Here is a 17,888-nt window from a genome sequence, read left to right on the forward strand (position 1 = left end):
TCTGAAGTCAGGGAGTCTGATTCCTCCAGCTCTGTTTTTTTCCCTCAAGACTGCTTTGGCTATTCAGGGTCTTTTGTGTCTCCATACAAATATTAAGATTTTTTTGTTCTAGTTCTGTAAAAAATGCCATTGGTAATTTGAAAGGGATAGCATTGAATCTCTAGATTGCTTTGGGTAGTATAGTCATTTTCACAATATTGATTCTGCCAATCCTACAGCATGGTATATCTCTCCATCTGTTGGTATCATCTTTAATTTATTTCATCAGTGTCTTATAGTTTTCTGCATACAGGTCTTTTGTCTCCCTAGGTAGGTTTATTCCTAGGTATTTTATTCTTTTTGTTGCAATGGTAAATGGGAGTGTTGTGTTAATTTCTCTTTCAGATTTTTCATCATTAGTATATAGGAATGCAAGAGATTTCTACACATTAATTTTGTATCCTGGAACTTTACCAAATTCATTGATTAGCTCTAGTAGTTTTCTGGTGGCATCTTTAGGATTCTCTATGTATAATATCATCTCATCTGCAAATAGTGACTGTTTTACTTCTTTTCCAATTTGTATTTCTTTTATTTCTTTTTCTTCTCTGATTGCTGTGGCTAGGACATCCAAAACTATGTTGAATAATAGTGGTGAGAATGGACATCCTTGTCTTGTTCCTGATCTTAGAGGAAATGTTTTCAGTTTTTCACCATTGAGAATGATATTTGCTGTGGGTTTGTCGTATATGGCCTTTATTCTGTTGTGGTAGATTCCCTCTATGCCCACTTTCTGAAGAGTTTTTATCATAAATCGGTGTTGAATTTTGCCAAAAGCTTTTTCTGCATCTATTGAGATGACAGTATGGTTTTTCGTCGTCAGTTTGTTAGTTTGTTAACATGGTGTATCACATTGATTGATTTGCGTATATTGAAGAATCCTTGCATCCCTGGGATAACTCCCACTTGATCATGGTGTATGATCCTTTTAATATGTTGTTGGATTCTGTTTGCTAGTATTTTGTTGAGGATTTTTGCATCTGTATTCATCAGTGATATTGGTCTGTAATTTCTTGTAGTATCTTTTTCTGGTTTTGGTATCAGGGTGATGGTGGCCTAATAGAGTGAGTTTGGGAGTGTTCCTTCCTCTGCAGTTTTTGGGAAGATTTGAGAAGGATGGGTGTTAACTCTTCTCTAAATGTTTGATAGAATTTACCTGTGAAGCCATCTAGTCCTGGACTTTTGTTTGTTGAAAGATTTTTTTTTTTTTTTTTTTTTGCGGTACACGGGCCTCTCACTGTTGTGGCCTCTCCCGTTGTGGAGCAACAGGCTCTGGACGCGCAGGCTCAGCGGCCATGGCTCACAGGCGCAGCCGCTCCGTGGCACATGGGATCTTCCTGGACTGGTGCATGAACCTGTGTACCCCGCATCAGCAGGCGGACTCTCAACCATTGTGCCACCAGGGAAACCCTTTTGGAAGATTTTTAATCACAGTTTTAATTTCATTATTTGTGATTGGTCTGTTCATATTTTCTATTTCTTCCTCGTTCCATCTTGGAAAGTTATACCTTTCTAAGAATTTGTCCATTTCTTCTAGGTTGTCCATTTTATTGGCATAGAGTTGCTTGTAGTAGTCTCTTAGGATGCTTTGTATTTCTGTGGTGTCTGTTGTAACTTCTTTTTCTTTTCTTTTTTTTTTTTTTTTTGCGGTACACGGGCCTCTCACTGTTGTGGCCTCTCCCGTTGTGGAGCACAGGCTCCAGATGCGCAGGCTCAGTGGCCATGGCTCACGGGCCTAGCCGCTCTGCGGCATGTGGGATCTTCCTGGACCGGGTCACATATCCGTGTCCCCTGCATCAGCAGGTGGACTCTCAACCACTGCGCCTCCAGGGAAGCCCTCATTTTCAATTTTATTGATTTGAGTCCTTTCCCTCTTTTTCTTGATGAGTCTGGCTAATGGTTTATCAATTTTGTTTATCTTCTCAAAGAACCAGCTTTTAGTTTTATTGATCTTTGCTATTGTTTTCTTTGTTTCTATTTCATTTATTTCTGCTCTGATCTGTATGATTTCTTTCCTTCTGCTACCTTTGGGTTTTGTTTGTTCTTCTTTCTCTAGTTCCTTTATGTGTAATGTTAGATTGTTTATTTGAGATTTTTCTTGTGTCTTGAGGTAGGCTTGTAACTTACCTCTTTGAACTGCTTTTGCTGCATCCCATACATTTTGGATCATCATGTTTTCATTGTCATTTGTCTCTAGGTATTTTTTGATTTCCTCTTTGATTTCTTCAATGCTCTCTCGGTTATTTAGTAATGTATTGTTTAGCCTCCATGTGTTTGTTTTTTTACGTTTTTTCCCTGTGATTCATTTATAATCTCATACTGTTGTGGTCAGAAAAGATGCTTGATATGATTTCAATTTTCTTAAATTTACTGAGGCTTGATTTGTGACCCAAGATGTGATCTATCCTGGAGAATGTTCCGTGTGCACTTGAGAAGAAAATGTTATCTGCTGTTTTTGGATGGAATGTCCTATAAATGTCAATTAAATCTATCTGCTCTATTGTGTCATTTAAAGTTTGTGTTTCCTTATTAACTTTCATTTTGGATGATCTGTCCATTGGTGTAAGTGAGGTGTTAAAGTTCCCCACTATTATTGTGTTACTGTCGATTTCTTCTTTTATAGCTGTTAGCAGCTGCCATATGTATTGAGGTGCTCCTATGTTGGGTGCATATATATTTATAATTGTTATATGTTCTTCTTGGATTGATCCCTTGATCATTATGTAGTGTCCTTCCTTGTCTCTTGTAACAGTCTTTATTTTAAAGTCTATTTTATCTGATATGAGTATTGCTACTCCAGCTTTCTTTCTTTTTTTTGCGGTACGGAGGCCTCTCACTGTTGTGGCCTCTCCTGTTGTGGAGCACAGGCTCCGGACTGGCAGGCTCAGCGGCCATGGCTCACGGGCCCAGCTGCTCCGTGGCACATGGGATCATCCTGGACCAGGGCATGAACCTGTGTCCCCTGCATCAGCAGGCAGCCTCTCAACCTCTGCACCACCAGGGAAGGTTTCTTTTGATTTCCAGCTTTCTTTTGATTTCCATTTGCATGGAGTATCTTTTTCCATCCCCTTACTTTCAGTCTGTATGTTTCCCTAGGTCTGAAGTGGGTGTCTTTTAGACAGCATATATATGGGTCTTGTTTTTGTATCCATTCAGCAAGCCTGTGTCTTTTGTTTGGAGCATTTAATCCATTCACGTTTAAGGTAATTATCAATATGTATGTTCCTATGACCATTTTCTAATTGTTTTGGGTTTGTTTTTGTAGGTCCTTTTCTTCTCTTGTGTTTCCTACTTAGAGAAGTTTCTTTAACATTTGTTGTGGAGCTGGTTTGGTGGTGCTGAATTCTCTTAGCTCTTGCTTGTTTGTAAAGCTTTTGATTTCTCCATCGAATCTGAATGAGATCCTTACTGGGTAGAGCAATCTTTGTTGTAGGTTCTTCCCTTTCATCACTTTAAGTATATCATGCCGCTCCCTTCTGGCTTGTAGAGTTTCTGCTGAGAAATCAGCTCTTAATCTTATGGGAGTTCCCTTGTATGTTATTTGTAGTTTTTCCCTTGCTGCTTTCAATAATTTTTCTTTGTCTTTAATTTTTGCCAATTTGATTATTATGTGTATTGGCATGTTTCTCCTTGGGTTTATCCTGTATGGGACTCTCTGCATTTCTTGGACTTGGGTGGCTATTTCCTTTCCCATGTTAGAATTTTTCAACTATAATCTCTTCAAATATTTTCTCTGGTTCTTTCTCTCTCCCTTCTCCTTCTGGGATCCCTATAATGAGAATGTTGTTGCATTTAATGTTGTCCCAGAGGTTTCTTAGGCTGTTTTCATTTCTTTTCATTCTTTTTTCTTTTCCATAGCAGTGAATTCCGCAATTCTGTCTTCCAGGTCAGTTATTCGTTTTTCTGCCTCAGTTATTCTGCTATTGATTCCTTCTAGTGTATTTTTCATTTCAGTTATTTTATTGTTCATCTCTCTTTGTTTGTTCTTTAATTCTTCTAGGTCTTTGTTAAACATTTCTTGCATCTTCTCGATCTTTGCCTCCATTCTTTTTCTTAGGTCCTGGATCATCTTCATTATCATTATTCTGAATTCTTTTTCTGGAAGGTTGCCTATCTCCACTTCATTTACTTGTTTTTCTGGGGTTTTATCTTGTTCCTTCATCTGGTACATAGCCCTCTGCCTTTTCATCTTGTCTATCTTTCTGTGAATGTGGTTTTTGTTCCACAGGTTGCAGGATTGTAGTTCTTCTTGCTTCTGCTGTCTGTCTTCTGGTTGATGAGGCTATCTAAGAGGCTTGTGCAGTTTTCCTGATGGGAGGGACTGATGGTTGGTAGAGCTGGCTGTTGCTCTGGTGGGCAGAACTCAGTCTCCCATTTCTTTTCACAAGAGCTTCCTTAAAGTTTTTGTTTTCTTTTTCTCTGTTGGGCTGGGCAGAGCAGGTGGTTCTTTCTGAACTATTGATTTGGAATTGGCTGCAATGATTGTTTAATTCTGTGTGCATCATTCAGCTCTAGTCTGCCCTGCTGCACAATAGACATTTATGGTTGAATGGAGGTGTGTACATGCACTTCAACAGGGACTGGTAAAGCACAATGCATCCTGGAAGTTCTTCTATTTAATGCAAAATACCCCTTAAACTTTGTAATTATGAATTTGAATTTTGTCTTTTGGACACCTAATTTCATCGTTTCCTAGATAGTGGGGTTGAGATTTGTAACATTCTGGGTTGGTGAGCAGGTTAATTGTGTATGAAGTAAGCCTTCATTAATGCAACAAGCTGCTTCCTCTCTCTTATATCCACATTGCATTAGAGAAATGGCTTCTACAATGTCTAATCGTAGAGGACATCTTCAGAGACTGTTTTCTGCCAGGCCTACAAAAATTATCAGGATGTTATCAGAATTATCAGGAATCACAACCATGGTGATTACAAGGGAATACTTGCTGTGATTCATGGAAGGCTGTTTACCTCGTGTGAGTGAAGAGTTGTGTTTTGTGTGTGTCTCTGTGTGTGTACACATGTGTACAAGTACATGCATGTGTCTGAACAGTATCTAATTACTTGGTTTTTCCTCCCTGCCTCTCATTGTTTCTAGAACTGTTTAATTTTCCATTACTCTTCTAGGACTTTACGTAGAGATAAAAAAGAATACTTGAAATATAAATACCCTTAAAGGAATCATGATTTTTAGAGACTGGCATATTGATTTATTTTAGCTACTTAAGATATTTTTACATGACCAACCCAAGAGAAAGAATGTTTTTGATATTTAATCATTTCAGATATGCAAATTGTGACTTTTCTAGTTACCTGGGATGAAATCAAGTAGCAGATATTTCTGGCAGCAGTGTTCTTCAAAACATTCAACTAGGGCTTCCCTGGTGGCGCAGTGGTTGGGAGTCTGCCTGCCAATGCAGGGGACGCGGGTTTGTGCTGCGGTCCGGGAGGATCCCACATGCCACGGAGCATCTGGGCCCGTGAGCTATGGACGCTGAGCCTGCACGTCCGGAGCCTGTGCTCCACAATGGGAGAGGCCACAACAGTGAGGGGCCCGCGTACAGCAAAAAAAAAAAAAAGAAAAAGATTCAACTAGCATAGTTCTGCATACCTAGCATATGCTATATAAATAGCTGTGGATTAGCTGACCATGGATATTGTCAATTTCTTTTCATTCATTTAAAAATTTCAATTGTCCAAGTATGCATGCCTGCAGAGTGTAACAAATCCTTATTATGAGTCCATTTTGCTTTAGATTCTGGGTATACAATGGTGAACAAGAGAGAGTTTTTGCCTTCAAGGAATTTACTTATAGTGGATGATAACGAAACTTCTAAGGCCATTTTGTTGAATTATATATGTTATATTAAGCATACTGAGTGCATTGCCCTATGCATGGCGCTAGTGATACAAAAAAAATTAACGAAGTACTCTTGCCCTCAGGAAGCTTAAAGACTAATTATCTCTAATTAGTCTTTATCTCAAGACCCATGCACATGACTAAATAGCTAGCTGTGTAAGGCCTTGTAGGGTGACAGATGAGGGATGCTCATCTGGTCCTTTCCTCTCTGTTCCAGACACATGGCTGTCTCCCTCATATACTCCATGGATGGAGTTTCCTGACTCCTCCAGTGACTCAGATTTCTACACTTAGAATTCTTCCCTGCTTTACTTTCATCTATCATTTTTAAACTTCTTTCTTATATTCTCTCATAGCTTCAAAGGGAAAATATCTAGTCACTCTATTCTCACAGAATCCTTTCTGCTTGGAAGAATAATCATTCAGCACAGGGGCTGGGTTTTTTCAGGTATATTATCTCCACTGAACCATTTAAATCCCTTTTTGCTCTCAGTTTTGATCATTTCAGATTGCATCTGCCGAAGGCCCATTATTGCCACTCTTTAATCAACTTAGTGACCTTCATCACACTGTAGGCAAAGACCCATAGAAGTAATTTTAGCAGAAGTGAATCCCTCATACTTGATTTGATGAAAGGATAAAATCGCTCTATTCAACCTAAGTGACCCTATTTGGACTTTTTATTTAACAAAATCCTGGATTAGCTTAGATTGTCAGTGACCATCTTCACGTAAGATAAAATATAATCACATGACAATGTTAACCTCTTGAAATTGGTTTTAAAGGGGAAAGAGACACAATTAGGTAGAATAAGTGAGAGAGGAAAGGAGGGAGGGCTTTAGAGTAGACTTTATTTTTAGTTTCTTTATTGCAGATGCTAAATTCAGATTTCTAAATATGAATACAGCGTGTCAGACAGCTTTGTGATGGTGCAGACTGCATCATTTATTCTGTAGATGACTGAGCAGGGGAATGCTCTCAGGTTTTATGACTAAATCAAAAATACATTTCCTTTCTTGTAGATGCCTAAATAACACATACACCATAAAGCCTCTGACTGAATATTTCTTCTACGGAAGAGGTGTATAATCTTATAAAAAGATTGGTTGCTTTGGTCTGTGTTTATATACAGAGATATATTTTGTTCTTTCTTGTTGTGACCATTGAAGTTGTCTTTTCACTGATTTCACTGTCTCCAATTTCTCCCTATTCCAATCAGCTTTGTATTCTGCTATTGAATTAATCTTTGGGAAACTCTTATATCACTCTTCTACTCCAAACTTTGGCCTCATGTTGTTTCTCTAACAAAGGTCAAGCATTTTATCCTAATATTGTAAATACTCCGTTCATTTTTTAAAATGTTATTTATGAGTATTTTCTTTTATTGGTTCTGTTTCAATCAAATGAAACTACTGCTAATTGTCATATCCAATACAAACTTTTCAATTTCTAAGCCTTTTCCTTAAACACACTCTCCATTTTCTTAAAGTACATTTCTCTGATCTCCTTACACCTAAAGCTTTTCTGTATTTCAAGACTGAAAGGCCACTACTTTTACAAAGTTTTCCCATGATCTCCATTACCATAAGTCCTCTTTCTTTAGCTTAAACTCCCAATACGTTTTATTTATGTATTTTGTTGTTCTAACACTTCTTATCCTAATGTATGTAATGTATATGTATGTATACACACAGTTGATATCTATATCTTATTAACTTTGCTAGACTAAACCTACTAAAGGAAACAATAGTATAACCTTCATTGTACCACTTCTTTGTGTACTATCTTTCATACAATAGGCATCTAATAATTATTCCTAATTTAGAATTTGATATGAGGCTTGTCTGTGTTAATCTATAACCAAAGGTGTAGAATTACGGAAATGCAGAAGTAAAAGGACCCTCAACATAAATAATTTTACTGTTGAGAACAGTGAAAGTGATTCTATTCCATGATGAAACTACATCAGAGGGTATGTGGTAGCCCATCCATATCAGCTGGAATTTCTGGCAAGGGAATAGAAGGATGATGAAAATAGCTTGTGTAGTTAATTGACAGTACTGCAAAACGTATTAAAAAGTGATATAATTGAAATACTATTTCAGTAGTATTTAGATTCAAAAGAGGAAGAGTAACAGCATGTGACAGACTACAATATGTGGTCCTGGTACCAATCAGGAGGGACAGTAAGGTCAGGAATCAAAGGCTACATACAGTTTAGGCAGCTATAAATGCTTGATTCAGAGAGGTGGCTCTCATTTTTCATGGCATTTAACTAAAGAGTTGAGTGGGGTGGGATCAATGTTCAAGATACACAGTACACACACTTGGTGCCCCTGGAGGAGAAAAACAAAAGTGGGAAAGAATGAATGTTTAAAATCACATTCAAGAAAATGTACTGATATAAATGAAGATCTGAATCTACATATTACAAGGGCCATTTGTATCTGTAAAAATGGACCCATGATGATTATCTCTGAAACAGCAAAGAAAGAAGACAAAGTCATTCATAAAGGAAAGGAAGTAGGTTGACATCGAATTTCTCAATAAATGTTCAAAACAATAAGTGAAGGAATAACGTCTTCAAGATACTCAAGAAAGAAGGTGAAGGATGTTACTCCATTCAAGTTGTCCTTTAAATGTGAAGGCTCTAGGAAAAATATGGAACATGCAAGAACTTAGGGGTTATTGTCCCTAGAAGCTTTTCCTAGCAAAATTACTACAAGATGAGCTTTATAAAAAAGTGCCATGGGGGACTTTGACCGAGACATCAGTGGTGAGTATTTTATATAGCTAACTGTAGATCAAAGATCTTAAAGTTGTGGACAAGGACTAAAGAAGAGTTTGTCAGTGTTAAATGCAGTGCCAAAGTAAAAATGACAGAACTAAAACACAGAGAAAGGTGGGAAGGAGGGAATTAAATGATTTCTTTGGATATTGTTTAAAGCTGACGAATAATAGAAACTTTAGTATATTTAAGAGTAGAAAGATTAGGCACAAGAAAGATATTAATATTGACTAAAAGTACATGATGGAGAAGAGAAGCGGGTGGAAAAGCTATTGTAAATGAATTTTATTGTGACTCACAATCGTGGAACAATATGTATTGTCTGGTGGAAAAGGGGGGCTATGAACGTTACCTAAAATATTAATAAAAAGACAAGCAACAGAATAAAATTTCAAATTCTTTGATGCCAAAAGAACACAGAAACAAAACAAAACTTAGTGGCATACAGCCTAAGAATGAAAAGAACTGCAAGGAAATCTTAAATATCATTCAGTAACGTTATTGTAAATAGTGATATTGAGATTGCTATTTTGTGGTTTCTTGTATGTTATGGAATAAACCAATAATTAAACTGAGATTTTCAGTGTATGAAAAACAGGTACAAGTATTAAATCGAAGAAATTAAATGAAAATCCCGTAATGTTAAATTTGCTTTGGGAATATCAGTTTGATTCATGATAATATATTTCCTGTATCTGTACAGTGGAAAGGCACAGGAGCTATGGCATTCCATCTGGAATCACCATTTTACTGCCCAAATTTTGTTTTCTAAATTCTATTCTTCACAGAAAGGAATCAGGGTTCCTTGGAGAAATGGCTGATTGTAGGCTCGGAGGAAGGAAAATACAAGGTGAATTTAGGACACCTTGCTGTGCTAGAAAGCAAGGGAAGACTCATGGGTTGGGTCATGGGGACAAGCACTAGGAAGTTCTCATTGGCCAAATTTGGCACATTTTGTACATGCAAAAGAACATGACTATAGTTGATTGAAACACATGGCATACCTAAGCATCCAGAGTCCCGAGTCTTTCAAGATATAAAAGAAGAGAAAGATTTAAAACAATGAGTTATTTGCCACTATTGGAGGTAACTATTAAGTCAAATCCTTCTGAAAACTGGTAATTAAAGACACATTATTATACATTTATCCTCGTTCTTCAGTGGGAAGTATAGTTCTGGTAAACCGAATACTCTAATTCATGAGCAAAAGTTTTCTCTACAGAAGAATGTTAGTTAATAAATACAGAACAAATGAAAGAATTTTGAAAATACACAAAATAATATTATGATATATTTTATATGTTTCTATGTATGTTTCATATATATACATATATATTTCCAGGGAAGCCTATAATTTTATATAAAAGTTTCCTGTTGTTAATTTTTTTTTTTTTTTTTTTTTTGCCAAAAAACATTCATTTATTCAGCAATCATTTGAGGACCTAGTATGTGCCTTTGGGGAAAAAAATGCTGACTGTCTAATGTTTTTGCATTATTTTCCCAAGCCAGGTCACTTAAGAGTTATGAATGCCATTAAACTATATAATTTCAGAACTGGAAGGACCCAAGAAGGTCATTTGGTCACTCCCTGCTCCATGCCCCTTCTCATTTTATAAACAGGAATCACATTATCCACTCTCATAACATGAATACTTTATGAACACTATCAGTAACTGAGGAGAGAAAGAAATTGACAAACTTCTAAGAAGCTAAAAAATCATTGCACCATATGAAGGTTTGGCTTGTAATTTTAAAATGCTAAGCACTTCTTTCATTTATTTGTTTTTAATCTTCAGAAAATTAAAACACGCAGATGGCCAATCTAGGTCATTATGAATTTTTTTTCTTTCTTTGACCGAATTGCTATTTCCTCTAGATTAATATCAGACTTGAGCTGCATGGCTGAGGCAGAAGTTCAGGGACCAGGGCATACAAGTGCCCTCTCCACTCAATAACCAGCAAACTAATTTGATGTTCCTATTGACTTGAATCTGTCTGCTTTATATCTTGAGCTTACGAGTGTGTGACCTCTTCTGCAGAGATCTGCTGCTTCCGGGCATTTTGTAAAGTGCTGAAATTGTCTGGAAAACTGCTCTTTGTGCTTTGCAAAATAATGGAAAGAGAGTATTTCCTATCTGACTACTGCACTGATTTCCTAGTAATAAAATTGAAGATGTATGTTTTAATTTTATTTCCATTTAGTTTTGAGAACCATCTTGAGGTATTTTGGTTCCTAACTCTGACTCCTTATCTGTCATCCTTTATGATTCATTGTTTCTCTCAGCTGTAATTTCTTTTCAACTCTTCTTCATAAAAAGCAGCTCCATATTTTCCTGAGTCATTTTCTGTTTCTAATACAAAAGATAATATTTGGCCAGAATCTCAATCTTGAAATGCCATCCATTTTCTAATGTGTTTAGCAATCAGGCAATTAAGAAACTGGCCTTCTCTTTCATCATCTCAGGAAATTAGAGAGATTTTCTTCATGGCTGAACTGCGTTTCTGAAAAAAATTGAGAGAGCTTTTGTAATTTATACAGAAATTTTGTTTTCTTTGAACTTTTGTGCATATATTGGTCATTTAAGAAATAAGGAACTTAATTTTCTCTTTTTCCTTTCTTTTTCTTACCTTTGTTATTGTCCTTTTGAAACCTTGCCAGGGCCAAAATGAGTTATTTCAGTGTCCAAGTAACTATGCTTTTGTTTTAGCCATTAAAATAGCAAAGCATGTTATTTTATGGAGGTTATGAAGCAATCTAATAGTTTGTTTCTGTACTCACACAGCAGGAGGCTTTCCCTGGAGGCCTTGAACCACTTCCTGGACATAATTTATTTCCCCAGGTCCTGGGTCTTTACAGACAGCAAGAAGTCTAAAACAGCTTAGGAAGGAAATAACCTTTGTCCTAGGATTTGCACTCATGTCATTGTCTTCTCTTTGCTAGGACTGTTGTTTCTGATTCCCTGACCGAACTCTGAGGACTTGGGTCTTACCTCCCTGGATTGACTTACTCTGTCAGATACCTTCTCTAACGGAACTGCCCCTGCAGACTCCTGCTCACCCTGATCACATTCTTCCGGTAAGATTTTTGCTAAGACTGTGACGTTATTGCCGGCTGGTGCTCTGTCTTCTTCATTCCTGGATCTTCTAACGTAGTATCTTGCCCAGAGTGGGAACTTGATAAACAGTGGCTGCATGATAGTATTGACTGTAGCACACAGTGAGTTGGTCAGAGGTGAGTTGGAGATGCTGTGTTGCTGAGAATTTGTGTGGAGTCTTAGTGTGAGAAAGCCGAGGAGGATGGAGTGGGTACTGGATTATTTTCTTGTATACTTCTCTTTTCCCTTTTCTGTATTTATTCGCACTGAGCTGAAGTAAGTGTTGGTCAGTGCTTGACTGGAAATAGACCATTCCTCTGAATTATATTCTCATTGGCTCCTTGATTTTTCCATTTTCTATCCTTCATTGCCCTTTCCAGAATGATATGAATCCCCTTTACCTGAGTAATAGTGCAGGGGATTATCACCTTCCTCATTTAAAAGATATAGTGATGGGCTTCCCTGGTGGCGCAGTGGCTAAGAATCCTCCTGCCAATGCAGGGGACACGGGTTCGAGCCCTGACGTGGGAAGATCCCACATGCCGCGGAGCAACTAAGCCCGTGCGCCACAACTACTGAGCCTGCGCTCTAGAGGCCGCAAGCCACAACTACTGAAGCCCGCACGCCTAGAGCTCTTGCTCCGCAACAAGAGAAGCCACCGCAATGAGAAGCCCGTACACCACAACGAAGAGTAGCCTCCGCTCGCTGCAACTAGAGAAAGCCCGCGCACAGCAAAAAAAACTAATGCAGCCAAAAATAAATAAATTAATTAATTAAATAAATTAAAAAAAATATTTTTTAAGATATAGTGAAATGTCTACATGACCTTGGGAGAGAGGGAGAAGTTTGGATTGCGAGACGTCCAAAGCTCAATGAAGGTGTGTCAAACATTTAAATCTAAACTTCTTCAATGGGGCAAAATGTTTTAGGAGGATCAGGAGACAAGAAACATATAAGTTGTGCCTTCAGTGAACAGCAGGACCATAGGGTCAGGGAAGGAAAGAGGCAAGAGATGTGCTCTGAAGATTCGGAGGGCTCAGGACACTGGGCTCCTGACCTCAGGCAGCTGATCAGCTGTAAGTGTGCCTATGGGAAAGCCATGGGGGGGGCTTTCTTCAAGTCTTGAGTAACTGGTGGCCTTAGACATGAGCTATTGCGCCTGTCCTGCTATTGGAACGGGGTTCCCTGGAAAAACAAGCATGTGCTTCACTGACTGCTCAGCTGATGGACAGGACTCTACCTTTGGTTACCACGGAGGACCCCTTCTGCCAGCCTCCTTCCAGAGTCAGGAAATGTCTTTCTCTTTATACTTTCAACTCAAATGCATCATGTGGATTCGTGTGGCTGCTTTAAGACAGGGACTTGTTTTATTTTCTTCCTTTTCTTTCCTGCACTTTATCTTGTGTTAGCCTTAGACTAGAAAAATGAAAACCCTGGGGGCACTTGGGAGCTTCTGCAACCCAGACAGCAGAGGCTGAAGAGCTCTCTCCTCTCTGTGTTTTTATGTCCTTTCAAAATGTCAGTTGGCACCTTTAAAATAAAGTCTGCCATCAAAGACATGCTCTTCTCCTCCCTGTCTGGTGTGCCAAAGATAGACATTACTCTGTCTGCTTTAGTTCTCCGCTTCCCGTTATGTTTGGCAAAAATGTAATTGGCTCTCCTTTCAGAACAACTTTTATTTATTTTCTTCACTTCAACATTTCCTCTAAACAAGAGGTTTTGCAGTAGGGGAATGTAGACAGCTTTTGTTTTTGCTGCTTCATGATTGGCTTCCCAGTGTTTTTTACAATGAAATTTTGTGCCCAGAAAAGATGCCACGGGAGCCAGGCAGTGCTGGTTTATCCAGGGTGACAGGTCACATAGGGAGCCAAGTTTACTCAGGTTTAACTCCAGGCTGGGGCTCAGGGCAGGCAGCGGCATTTCTTTCCTGCCTTCTAGTACCCTTCACATCCTGCCTTTGCAAAATTGAATTAGGTAATAATAATAATAATACTCCCTCTCAGTCAGCTTCTCTTACCCCAAACTTAGGTTCCTTAGAGGGTCCTTGCTCTCTATCCTGCTGATTTTATACCAATCTTTCAAAACCTGGCTCACATGTCATGTGGAATTAACACTGCTGTCTTCTCTGTTGCCATATCACTTTTCACATATGTTGATTACCGTGCTACTGCACTCACTGCATGGTCGAATGACTCATTGTACATGAACCTAACAGCTTAGCACTCCCATTCCCCCCCCCGCAAAACTGTGAGAAGTTTAAGGTTAAGGAATGTATCTCCTACCTTATTCTTTCTCAAATCCCCAACGTTTAGCCTAGGGTATGATACATAGTGGTCAGTTAAAAGGTATTTATTAAATGAGAGAATAAATGCAAATGGTACTTTTTTTTTTTTCGGTACGCGGGCCTCTCACAGTTGTGGCCTCTCCCGTTGCGGAGCACAGGCTCTGGACACGCAGGCTTAGCGGCCATGGCCCACGGGCCCAGCTGCTCCGCGGCATGCGGGATCCTCCCGGACCGGGGCACGAACCCGTGTCCCCTGCATCAGCAGGTGGACTCCAAACCACTGCACCACCAGGGAAACCCCACAAATGGTACTTTTGCACATAGATCTCACAGTATTGTCCTGTTGGATGCAAGCTGATGTGCCCGACAGGAGCATGGATTTAAAGCACTGAATTTGTAGGTATTTAAGTGAGATCCAAGGTTAAGGAAAAAGAGGAGTGTTGAGAATAAGTAAAGGAAGGTGACTAGCTGTCTGCTTTGGATTTTTGTGAAAGAAGTCAGATTCTCTTGAGATTGGTAAATAAAGGGAATGACAAGGCTTTACAACTGAGGAAACGAGAGAATATACTCACAAGGTAATATGATACACCAGTGTGAACAAGAAGATATTCTGAGAGGGTATGGAGAGTTCAGGCTTTTCTGGTGAAGCAGAGATGAGGACATTCCCACTACTCTTGAACAGAAAGGAGGAGTGACCCTGGGTGTGAATTCCACTTGGGGGACAAAACATCTGGAGAGGTTGCAACCAGAACTGGGGACTCTGGAGTTTCAGGGATAAACTCTGTTGGAAATCCAGGCGAGGGATGAACTATGCATGGATCATGTTGTTAGTAACCTCTGAGACAAGTCAATAAGAAGAGCACCTCCAAATTCATGACACGGGCATGTATCTTTCACCATTACTCAACGAGACAGTGTGCTATGGCAGGAGAAGCTCTTTCATGGGAAGGCAGGCAGGTGGCGTGAGTTGTAATCCCTTTCCTCTCACAATTAGCTGCATGACCTGGGGGAAGTCACTAAACTGGGTCTCAGCTGATTTATTTGTAATATGGTAATAACTGCATTTTATCTGTGTAAAGGGAAAGTATTGCGCTGAATGATTAATTGAGCTCTTCAGCTACTGTAAAATCCATTGTATCTCCCTGGAAATTCTCCACTGTGTCAGTTAACGTGGCTATTCTTAAGAGTTTGTTGTTTAAATTATTTAATTATGTTCACAATATGTGGTTGTCATATAGCATACTTAGGTCATGTGACCCTAAGCATGACTGCCTTGGAAAGGACGTGTTTGTAGTGTTGAAAATCTACATTTAAGACAGGTGAATTTTATATTTTAATAAGAGGAATGAATGTTAAAAGTTGGTTTTTCCTTAACATCTGAAATGTGTAGGGTTGGAGTGATATTTGAACATTACATAGTGGTAGAACTCTCAGAAAAATATAATTCTTTTAACTTGAAGAGATCTCAGCACTTTGAACTCATGAAAGATATGTCTAGCTTTCTGAAAAATTAGAGGTTCCAGAAGGTTAAGACTATTTCTTAAAATCATTTTTTATTTCTTAACAGAAGAAATAACATTTAATCAGGTAAATAATCTCTTTTCATTTCCACCCAGCTTTCAAATACTGTATAAACACAACCACATTATAAAAAAAGATATTTTTAATGACAAGAGAATATACATATTATTGTAGAAAAGATGAAAATGAAAAAAAAGCTTTAAGAAGAAAATTAAAATCATCCTTAGAAATAACTGTAGTGAACACTGACATCTCTCTTTCAATGTATCTTTATATATCTATCTTCTCTCTGTCGTGTGTGTGTATGTGTGTGTGTGTGTGTATAGAACCACACACATATACATACACATATACTGGGTTAGCCAAAATGTTCATTTGGATTATTACTATCTTTTGTCTTTTGGTGGGTTCACTTATGACTACAACTCATATTCTGAAAAGTACGTTTTATAATGAATCAACTTTGGAAAATGTACCATAGCTCTTTTCTATGTAAGATGAAGAAAGAATACATCTCATTTTCCTTCAGTCTTTTCCCTCATTCCATTAGTTTTGCATCATCAAGGTGTATAACACTGATCCTTTGACCTGTAATTATAATTGTGTATTCTCTGCTTCATTTTGAAGTTAATTATAAAAATTGAAAACCAATGAAATAATGTAGTTGGTAAAAGCACAGGCCCTGGAACTGTACCACCTGGCTTCAAATCTAGTTCTGCCGGGCTTCCCTGGTGGTGCAGTGGTTGAGAGTCCGCCTGCCGATGCAGGGGATATGGGTTCGTGCCCCGGTCCGGGAAGATCCCACATGCCACGGAGCGGCTGGGCCTGTGAGCCATGGACGCTGAGCCTGAGCATCCGGAGCCTGTGCTCCGCAACGGGAGAGGCCACAACAGTGAGAGGCCCGCATACCACACACACAAAAAAAAACAAAAAACAAACAAACAAACAAAAATCTAGTTCTGCCACTTTCTGTCTGGGCTTTTGCAAATTTGGATACATTACTTAACTTCTCTGTGCCTTCACTTCCTCTTATGTAAAATGGTCATAAAATAGTATCTACCTGCTGGTGGTGTTGTGAGCATTAAATAAGAAAGTACTTACTAAGTTCCTAGAATAATGCCCGGCATATAGTAAGTACTTGGTAATAGTATTTCTTGGAGAGCCCCATGCTATGAATGACCCTGTATCACTAAATCTATGCTGCTTAAGGGAGAATGTTCTAGGAATCAAAGTGAAATGGTTTTCTTTTCTTCTGTGCATCTCATCAATTATTCAAAAGCATGTGATGTATTAGTTTACTTCACATTTGGACTATAACTTTCTTGTGCAACTTTTTGCTTTGCCTGGAATTTCTAATTATTTTGCATTTTGTCTGCTAATGAAAGAGAGGAATGCCCTTATCACATTATTGTATTGTTAACCTCTTCCAGGAACCTATTTATTACATTCATTTAAGTAGAGATTGAAAATATAACAGCCACTTAGGGAGGCTTCCTTTTCGTAGATTATTGAATTTCATTTGATGTCTATTGTGAGGCCTTATAAGGACCAGATTTAATTCTCTGTCTGGCCTCAAAGAACAGCTGAACACAGCAATTGCAAGTAGAATTGTTTGACTTTTCTTTCTTCAATTCTCATTATTCTGATTTAATGTATCAGATTGGATAGCTGTGACCCTGACTTCTCAAGAGTTTTCTTCATCTGGAAAAATTTCTTGGAGAAATAAACTGGGTGGCTTTTTGTACCTTCAGGTCGGTGCTTCAGCTTATTTTCTCTATGCACTACCTCTCTAGTACTTTATTCAAGGCCAGGTCTCCTAGACTGAATTTTGGAATTGTCCAAATAGCCTTAGTGACCTGCTTCCCTGAAAAGAACTGCGCAGGAAAGCCCTGTTCAGAGCCATCCATGTTTGGATAATTGCCTCTTTTTGGAGAACAGTAAACAGTTCAGCATGTCTGCAGTTAAGGGAGTATCTGAGGGAGTAATGAAGTGTGAGGCTGGATGGGTGGACAGTGTGGGGGGAAGATTATGAAGGATGTAGAACAATTTGCCAAAGAATTTTAAATTTACTCTGTGCTGAAGGGAGGGAATGATGGAAAAATTTTAGTAGAGGAGTTCAGTGATCAGATTCATCCTTCCTAAAACAGATCTTTGATGGAAGTTTTAAAGACGGTTACAAAGAGGGCCTGGAGAGACAGAAGACTGATTGGAGGCTGTTACATTCACATTTTTGGCAGTGGAAATTTAACATCAAAACAATTTCTGATAGAATTAATTATATGTACTATTCAGTTAGATGTGG

The 17,888-nt window shown here is 38.5% G+C and overlaps 1 long non-coding RNA gene across 1 annotated transcript in view; it reads left to right on the plus strand.

The window, feature by feature from the left end:
- LOC141276338 (uncharacterized) overlaps window positions 1–17,888 on the plus strand; it is a 546,316-nt gene that overhangs the window by 204,244 nt on the left and 324,184 nt on the right. Inside the window, exon 3 of the long non-coding RNA XR_012325701.1 lies at window positions 11,628–11,762. This is a non-coding gene — a long non-coding RNA (uncharacterized lncRNA). The remainder of the gene's footprint in view (window positions 1–11,627; window positions 11,763–17,888) is intronic.

The sequence above is a fragment of the Tursiops truncatus genome, chromosome 14 (genome assembly GCF_011762595.2).
Source record: "Tursiops truncatus isolate mTurTru1 chromosome 14, mTurTru1.mat.Y, whole genome shotgun sequence".
NCBI classification, from domain to species: Eukaryota; Metazoa; Chordata; class Mammalia; order Artiodactyla; family Delphinidae; genus Tursiops; species Tursiops truncatus.